This window comes from Ailuropoda melanoleuca, chromosome 1 (genome assembly GCF_002007445.2).
Source record: "Ailuropoda melanoleuca isolate Jingjing chromosome 1, ASM200744v2, whole genome shotgun sequence".
Taxonomy (NCBI): Eukaryota; Metazoa; Chordata; class Mammalia; order Carnivora; family Ursidae; genus Ailuropoda; species Ailuropoda melanoleuca.
In genome coordinates, this window is record NC_048218.1 from 6,837,247 (window position 1) to 6,846,177 (window position 8,931).

Below are 8,931 nucleotides of genomic sequence, written 5' to 3' on the forward strand. Positions count from 1 at the left end.
TGGGATTGAGGCTGGTTTCCAGCATTTGTGCCGTGTCCGCGGTTTTATGAGAAATGGTCAGACTTCCATCCCTGAAGGAGAGTCTAAGAGAGGTCTTGGTCTCTGGAAATGGAGGCAGAGTTTCTTTCTGGAATATAGCCGTATGTCCTCCCTACACCAAGCCATTTCTTGTGGCCACCATGCCCAGGCCTATGTGGGTTGCCAACCTTCCTGTGGCCAGGACAAGCCCTCAGAGGAAGGTGGCTTTCCCACAGGTGCCTTCCCCAGTGAGATCCCCTGCACGAGTCCAAAGGCAATGCCAAGGGAAGCTCAGGGTCTCCGTCACAAAGGCGGTGATGACACCTCACGTGTCTTCTGCACAGGGACCGTGGCAGGGTCAGGGCTCTTCAGCGCGTTAAGCTGGAGGGAAGAAGAGGTGACTCGACTGATGTGTTGGCGGCAAATGATATGTCCCCTCCCCTGAGTTCTGGGTTCTACACTCCCGTGCATTCCTTCCACTTCACGCTGGGGGCAGCCGCTGCTTTGGGGAGCTCGACCTAAATGGGGGCAGGGAGGGTGAGGGACTGTTCTTTTTTTTTTTAAGGGGGAAAGTCTTCAAACTGCCTTCTTCATCCAACCTTCTCCCTTGACTCCAAGCCCTGGCATGAATCATGCCCTTTTTCTGGTTCCCCGGGGGGGCTGGTGCATCAGCCTTCCCTTTTGTCCTTCTCTTCCCCAGGGAGCAGGGGCCTCCTCTTCAGCCTGCGAGAATAGGGTGGCCCCTGGGAGAAGATGCTGGGCTCCCGGGGGCTCAGGGCTGAAGAGAATGAAGAAGACATCAGGGGAGCAGACGTCTTCAAGCTGCTCTTACTCCAGAGCATAGAATCAGACGCACGTCAGAGGAGGATGTGATGAAAGCCCCGTAGAAAACAGGGAAACACAGAGGTCTAAAATAACAAGAAGGGGAAACCCCAGCTTCAAGGCCTGACCATATCCTACCCCAGGTGCTTTGCACAGGCTGTTCCATCGGCCTGGAATGTTCTCCCTCAGGTCTTCATTCGCCCAGATGACCCTGGTCAAGACTTGGCCCAGTGACATCTCTTCAGGGGGACTGGGCCCCCACCTCATACGACCCCAACCCAACTGGGTACCTTGTTCTCCCTTTCACTCTGTATGCCATTTTGTACTGTCTAATTGTCCTGACTGTATCATTTGCTGTCGGTTTCATTCAGCACTTGACTGTACCTGTCTTGTTCACTATGTGTCCCTCGAGGGACAGCTGGCACATCCCAGTCCCTAAAATAATTAATCATCAAGTAGATTGATAAAAGATTATAAATGGACAGTATGATTTGTTACAATTGAAATTTAATTCTTATTTTCTTACTTTTAATGAATATTTCCAGTCTCAGCTTTAATTAGTAAACTAACATTTGGATACTTTTTTTAATTTATAAAGTTCATTCAGAAACGTTATTCATTTCATGCTCAGACCAAAAAACCACAATTAGTTTAACAGCAAAGAAGTGGAAGCCAGAGAGGTTAAGTGATGTGCTCAGAGTCACAGAGCTGGAAGGGGGTGAGGGGTGAGGCTCAAAACAGCTCTTCTCTCTCTCAGTCCATGCATTTTTCATTAGGCCACATTTTTCTCAAATTAGTCTATTGTAGGCATACATATGCATGTGCCAATTCCTTTGAATATCAAGTCATACACTACATGAATGATAATCACGGCTTAATACTCCCGCAAGTTTTAGTTCTTACAGGGCCGTACACGGCAGAGCTCATCTTCCTTCATAACACACTCTTAAAAACGACAAAAGAAGAAAATGAGTTCAAAATAGTATGGCTGCCTGAAGTCATTTAAAGGTTAAGACAATATGCTTCATGTTGGTGATGTTTACCTGTTTTTGTTCATTTTCATCAACTGGGGCTATGTCAACAATCAGATGTCGAGGTTGTAGATATGACAGAATTCACAAAAGGAGGTGAGGTATTACGCATGCATGATGAAGTGTTGAGTCATGGGTGGGAAAGCTCTAGAAAAATATCTATGAGATTTCTGTCACAGGCGACAGATTTTCCTTGGCATGTTTTAATAACTGAATGATCTAAGTATTTCCAATGCTGCATGAGAGAGAGACGGGGGACAAATTATTAATGTTGACAAAAACCATTTTCTGTCACCCAATCTCCCTCCCATCCAGTAAGTGGAATCTGCTTTACAACCCACTTCTAAGGAGGAGGGTCCAGAATCTACAATCAGATTACTTCAAAAAACATAGCTAATCTTCTCGTNCAGACCAGCAAAGAATTCTAGTGGACACCCAGTCCCGAGCTCTGTGAACACCTGTAGGAAAGAAAACTAATGCCCTTTTAAAGAGCCAGTTAATCTTTGAAGACTTTTGGCCACTCTTATCAAAGCCTTTTTTTTTCAAGGCCCCTTTGCCTAAATAAACCATAAATAAATAACCAGATGATCTCTTCTAACCAGCTCTCCTATACCCCATGTTCCCTCCTCCTCTTGCCTCTCCCCACTGCAAATGAATGTTACCAAAACTCCCTGCTCCTTGGGAAAAGCAGAAAAAACCCATAGAGACGATATACATCCCGAATATATATGACAAATGTCACAGAGAAAAACCTCTGCGTTTTTAGTTCAATCTTCCTGTAGCCTCCGTTTTCCCTGACAAAAAAGCATACAGAAGTTGGATAGATATGGGTAAAACTGGGTTCTTCCGGATCGTGGAAGCTGGGATTGAGGCTGGTTTCCAGCATTTGTGCCGTGTCCGCGGTTTTATGAGAAATGGTCAGACTTCCATCCCTGAAGGAGAGTCTAAGAGAGGTCTTGGTCTCTGGAAATGGAGGCAGAGTTTCTTTCTGGAATATAGCCGTATGTCCTCCCTACACCAAGCCATTTCTTGTGGCCACCATGCCCAGGCCTATGTGGGTTGCCAACCTTCCTGTGGCCAGGACAAGCCCTCAGAGGAAGGTGGCTTTCCCACAGGTGCCTTCCCCAGTGAGATCCCCTGCACGAGTCCAAAGGCAATGCCAAGGGAAGCTCAGGGTCTCCGTCACAAAGGCGGTGATGACACCTCGCGTGTCTTCTGCACAGGGACCGTGGCAGGGTCAGGGCTCTTCAGCGCGTTAAGCTGGAGGGAAGAAGAGGTGACTCGACTGATGTGTTGGCGGCAAATGATATGTCCCCTCCCCTGAGTTCTGGGTTCTACACTCCCGTGCATTCCTTCCACTTCACGCTGGGGGCAGCCGCTGCTTTGGGGAGCTCGACCTAAATGGGGGCAGGGAGGGTGAGGGACTGTTCTTTTTTTTTTTAAGGGGGAAAGTCTTCAAACTGCCTTCTTCATCCAACCTTCTCCCTTGACTCCAAGCCCTGGCATGAATCATGCCCTTTTTCTGGTTCCCCGGGGGGGCTGGTGCATCAGCCTTCCCTTTTGTCCTTCTCTTCCCCAGGGAGCAGGGGCCTCCTCTTCAGCCTGCGAGAATAGGGTGGCCCCTGGGAGAAGATGCTGGGCTCCCGGGGGCTCAGGGCTGAAGAGAATGAAGAAGACATCAGGGGAGCAGACGTCTTCAAGCTGCTCTTACTCCAGAGCATAGAATCAGACGCACGTCAGAGGAGGATGTGATGAAAGCCCCGTAGAAAACAGGGAAACACAGAGGTCTAAAATAACAAGAAGGGGAAACCCCAGCTTCAAGGCCTGACCATATCCTACCCCAGGTGCTTTGCACAGGCTGTTCCATCGGCCTGGAATGTTCTCCCTCAGGTCTTCATTCGCCCAGATGACCCTGGTCAAGACTTGGCCCAGAGACATCTCTTCAGGGGGACTGGGCCCCCACCTCATACGGCCCCAACCCAACTGGGTACCTTGTTCTCCCTTTCACTCTGTATGCCATTTTGTACTGTCTAATTGTCCTGACTGTATCATTTGCTGTCGGTTTCATTCAGCACTTGACTGTACCTGTCTTGTTCACTATGTGTCCCTCGAGGGACAGCTGGCACATCCCAGTCCCTAAAATAATTAATCATCAAGTAGATTGATAAAAGATTATAAATGGACAGTATGATTTGTTACAATTGAAATTTAATTCTTATTTTCTTACTTTTAATGAATATTTCCAGTCTCAGCTTTAATTAGTAAACTAACATTTGGATACTTTTTTTAATTTATAAAGTTCATTCAGAAACGTTATTCATTTCATGCTCAGACCAAAAAACCACAATTAGTTTAACAGCAAAGAAGTGGAAGCCAGAGAGGTTAAGTGATGTGCTCAGAGTCACAGAGCTGGAAGGGGGTGAGGGGTGAGGCTCAAAACAGCTCTTCTCTCTCTCAGTCCATGCATTTTTCATTAGGCCACATTTTTCTCAAATTAGTCTATTGTAGGCATACATATGCATGTGCCAATTCCTTTGAATATCAAGTCATACACTACATGAATGATAATCACGGCTTAATACTCCCGCAAGTTTTAGTTCTTACAGGGCCGTACACGGCAGAGCTCATCTTCCTTCATAACACACTCTTAAAAACGACAAAAGAAGAAAATGAGTTCAAAATAGTATGGCTGCCTGAAGTCATTTAAAGGTTAAGACAATATGCTTCATGTTGGTGATGTTTACCTGTTTTTGTTCATTTTCATCAACTGGGGCTATGTCAACAATCAGATGTCGAGGTTGTAGATATGACAGAATTCACAAAAGGAGGTGAGGTATTACGCATGCATGATGAAGTGTTGAGTCATGGGTGGGAAAGCTCTAGAAAAATATCTATGAGATTTCTGTCACAGGCGACAGATTTTCCTTGGCATGTTTTAATAACTGAATGATCTAAGTATTTCCAATGCTGCATGAGAGAGAGACGGGGGACAAATTATTAATGTTGACAAAAACCATTTTCTGTCACCCAATCTCCCTCCCATCCAGTAAGTGGAATCTGCTTTACAACCCACTTCTAAGGAGGAGGGTCCAGAATCTACAATCAGATTACTTCAAAAAACATAGCTAATCTTCTCGTAACTGATGACGGTCAATGTGATTGATCTTTTAGCCTAAAATAAAAAACAAACATGAATGAATATTCAGTAAATCTCCCTTCCTTCCTTCCTTCCTTCCTTCCTTCCTTCCTTCCTTCCCAGTTAATTGAAAGCAAGACTCTTACGTGTGTCAAATTTTAATAAAGTATACATCTAAAGTCTGAAGTTTTATCCAAATTTCTAAAGTGAGTTCTGAAAACTGGACAGAAAAGACCACAAGAACTAGCTCTTTCAAGAGAGCCATTTCCCAAGAATAATTTCCAAAAAAGAAAAAAAAAATGCCGTAATGCTTCCAATTCCCATCTTGGCTTAAATTGAGACATAAAAAACCTTCACGTGTGGTAAGAGGAAGAAAGTACATTTTTTAACCTTTGACTAGATCTATTTAAGTTGCATTAGATGTGGGACTATTTACAGAGGATTATGTTAGTTTTTAAAACTTCCTGGAAACCTCCTATGACCCCAGTGCCTTCAAGTGTCCTCCACAGGCCAAGCAGGACTTGATCAGGTGTCTTGTGTGCTCCCACAACCCCTGCCCAGAGATACGTAAAACGTGCTGTTGGAATGCAGATGAGCCGTGGAGAATGAAGAATGCCCATCTCAATCCTTTCAAGACTCTGCAGGCCAGAGCTGGGGGCCTGCTTGCCTTTTGACTTTGCCAGTGGGAAGCTTGTCTCAGGAAGCCATGAAGTTGAAATCTCGTCTTGGAGTGACTCCCTAGAAGCAACTATGGCAACAAGGATGCGTGTGCCACTTATTAATGTGCTCTTGGGAGAAATCTGAGGGAAAGGAGCGCAGGCCAGCAGGGGAGGGATGAAATTAAGTAAGGAGGAGGTTTCAGGCTCAGGCTAGTTCCCTGCTTGAAACTGGACGGGGTTTTGGAGAGAAAGTAGCATCCTAGATGAGGGAGCTGGACTTCCTTGCTCCTGCCCAGCCACCTTTGCTAAAAGTGGAAGGGCTGACAGGGTATCCCACTGGTACTCTGGCTTTCTGTATCCTTAAGGAAGTGACTCTGGTAGCCCAAGGGCAGCCTTATGAAAAGGGGTGGGGGGGGCAGCGGCAAAGTGTCAGAAGTAGGAGGCATGGAAGCCTGCGAATGTACACCCAGAACGGGGGAAGGAGGTCCAAGGGGATCTGCGCAGACCACCAGTGGCGTAGGCTCATCCTGTAAACACTGGTAGTGTTCCCTCCCACTAGTGCATGTTCTTTCCTTACTGTGAACCCTCACTCCCTCAGCACCCTCTACCCTCCTCCTCCCTGCCTCTGCTACGCCATTTTCCCACTCAAAATAGAATTGGGCAGGGGAACGCCTGCATGACTCAGTAGGTTAAGTGTCAGCCTCTTGGTTTGGGCTCAGGTCATGATCTTGGGGTTGTGAGATCAAGCCCCCCAAGGGGCTCCACACTCAGCTTGGCATCTGCTTGAGATTTTCTCCTTCTCCCTCCCCCTCACCTCCTCCCCCACTCACATGCGTGCACCCGCTCTCTCTCTCTCAAATCTTTCAAAAAGATAATGAAAAAATAATAAAATAATAAAATTGGGGATCTCAACACTAAAATTTGGAATTTGACTTGAGATGTACATGGTCTTTCTATGCACGTGGTCAGTTCCTCCAAGTGCCAGGAGGATCCCAGCAGGGCCTTCTAGCACCAATAGAACACTTTGTTATTGATATCATGTCAATCTAATTAGATTCATAACTAAACTGGGTGTTTCTCTTTGCTGGGTTTTTACGAAGACCCCACAGTCCCAGGACTGGAGTAAAGGGTGGTTCAGCAGAAAGATCGGGAAGTAGATGATTATAAACTGTGTGATACGTGCAAATGATGGAAATATTCTAGAAGCCCACAGGAAGGGCTGGACTCCGCCCAGGAGGTTGAAGGTAGGCTTCCAGAGGAGGGAATGATGGAGTTCAACTGACAAGGTTTTCATAGGCAGGGACAAAGACAGGCTGTAGGCATTATAGAGAGAAGGAACAGAAGATGAGACAAACCAAGTGAGCTCCCCCCGGGACAACTCAGCACGCAGCTCTAACCTTAGCCTCGTGAAATCTTGTCCAAAGAGCAAGAACCACAAAAACAAAAACGGATTCCGTTATTGAATCATTAGGGTGTTTCATTGAGTATAAAGGCTATATGTCAAGTTGGCCTTAGTATGACATCATGAGCCTGAAAGTTACCTTTCTCCTAGTAACATCTGAAGAGTAAAGGCCACATTTTTTATTTATTAAGGTTAACATTTTGTTGATATTAATTTTTTTAGCTAGATGATCTGAGCTCACATTTGTTCTCTTTCATTTCTACCTTCCATTCGGACATTTCAGTCACCAAACAGAAATAAGCTTGCCCAGAACTAACCCCATAAATCCCATTTTATCCAGGCAACTCACCAGCTTTCCAAGCCATCCCATACTTGAACACCTCGTCTCCCTGCTTTGCGGTCCCGCCTCTCCCACCGAACATCTCTTCATGATGTGGCTTTGAGGCAGAGGGAAACTTTCACTAGCAGTTACATTCCAAAAAGGAAGCAAGGAGAAAAATCAGCAAGGCTTAGTTATAGCTCGAAAGAACCTACAGGTCATCCCATCCAGTCTCTTAATATTTGAGTTAGTCTCAGAAGACCAGAGAATAACCTTCACGGAGTCCACAGAGCCTGAAACCCAGGATCAACACGAACATCTCACTGAAGGTTCTCATACACGGTGCCATATTATGTTAGTCCCTACTTTTACACGTTTGTACACATATAATTTATTCAAGTGGCAGAAACCCACATCAAAGCTTGTTTTGGTGTAAAAAGAAACGTGGTATCAGTCTGACGCTGTCAGGAGGTGAGAACATGCCGTTTGACTCATTCCCTTCCCAGATTTGGCCGATGGGCTTGGAGGCTCAAGCTGATGAAGTGTTAGTGAAACAATAAGAATAATTACTCCAAAGACGCCGGCACAAATATCCTAGTGGATACTACACCAGATCAGGCTAGAAACAAAATAGCGTCCCCAGGCATTTGATGCAAAATGGAAGCAGGTGGCAGCCCTTCCCCCAAAGTTCGCCCTTTGCTTTTGGGGATTCATTGATGACGCATACAACATCTCTGAAGAGTACAAAGATTCAGAATCGTTTCATTTTGCCTTTCAAGGATTGTGACCGGTTCTAGCATTCTCTCTCTTTGCTCCTTCTTCCCAAAACATGCCGTATGGCCCAGACAAGATCCCTGAGGCATTAACTTCTTCCTGCTGCCTCTTGCCTCAACCCGGAACTCACAAGCCACTCAACTTTTTTCCTTAATTGAGGTTGAGACAGATAGGGAAGCAGGTAAACACACAGGTCTGGCCCTCTTCTGTTCAGCACAGTCATGGTCAAACATGCCAAGTTTTAGGACGTCCTTTAGGGCGAGGAATGTGGCTGCTCTGTGTTCCACAAAGGACCTGAGAGATTTTGAAATTATAATAATGACACCACATTCTGAAAAGGACCTTAACAAGCCAACTATTCAAGTCATAGGGGCTACCAACTGAAAGAGTAAGGCAAAGTAACTGTCCTTCTGTAAACCTAGGGGACAAGCTGGCCTTGTAGGTAAGCCGGCCTTAAAAGATTTTCCAGCCCTTGTCAAGGCCACTTACTCCCATCTGATGGAAGAAAGACTTCTTTTTTTTTTTAAGACTTTATTTATTTATTTGACAGAGAGAGAGACAGCCAGGGAGAGAGGGAGCATGAGCAGGGGGAGTGGGAGAGGAAGAAGCAGGCTCCCAGCGGAGGAGCCCGAGGTGGGGCTCAATCCCAGAACGCTGGGATCATGCCCTGAGTCAAAGGCAGATGCTTAACGACTGAGCCACCCAGGCGCCCCATGATGGAAGAAAGACTTCTTGCACAGAACTGGTGAATGGCCCTCCCTGAATTACTG

The 8,931-nt window shown here is 46.0% G+C and overlaps 1 protein-coding gene across 6 annotated transcripts in view; it reads right to left on the reverse strand.

Annotated features, from left to right (window-relative positions):
- KCNJ15 (potassium inwardly rectifying channel subfamily J member 15) overlaps positions 1-8,727 on the reverse strand; it is a 63,847-nt gene extending 55,120 nt beyond the window's left edge. For 2 of the 6 annotated variants that reach the window (XR_004623822.1, XR_004623810.1), the window contains exons 1-3: positions 7,418-8,725; positions 4,616-5,043; positions 2,624-4,517 (exon numbers count right to left, since the gene is read on the reverse strand). The gene's annotated coding sequence lies outside the window, so the exon portion shown is untranslated. Of the gene's footprint in view, positions 1-2,623; positions 4,518-4,615; positions 5,044-7,417 lie in introns of those variants that run through there. The other 4 variants (XR_004623828.1, XR_004623816.1, XM_034655612.1 and 1 more) reach the window with 4 other exon arrangements.
- Between the last annotated feature and the right edge of the window lie 204 nt (positions 8,728-8,931).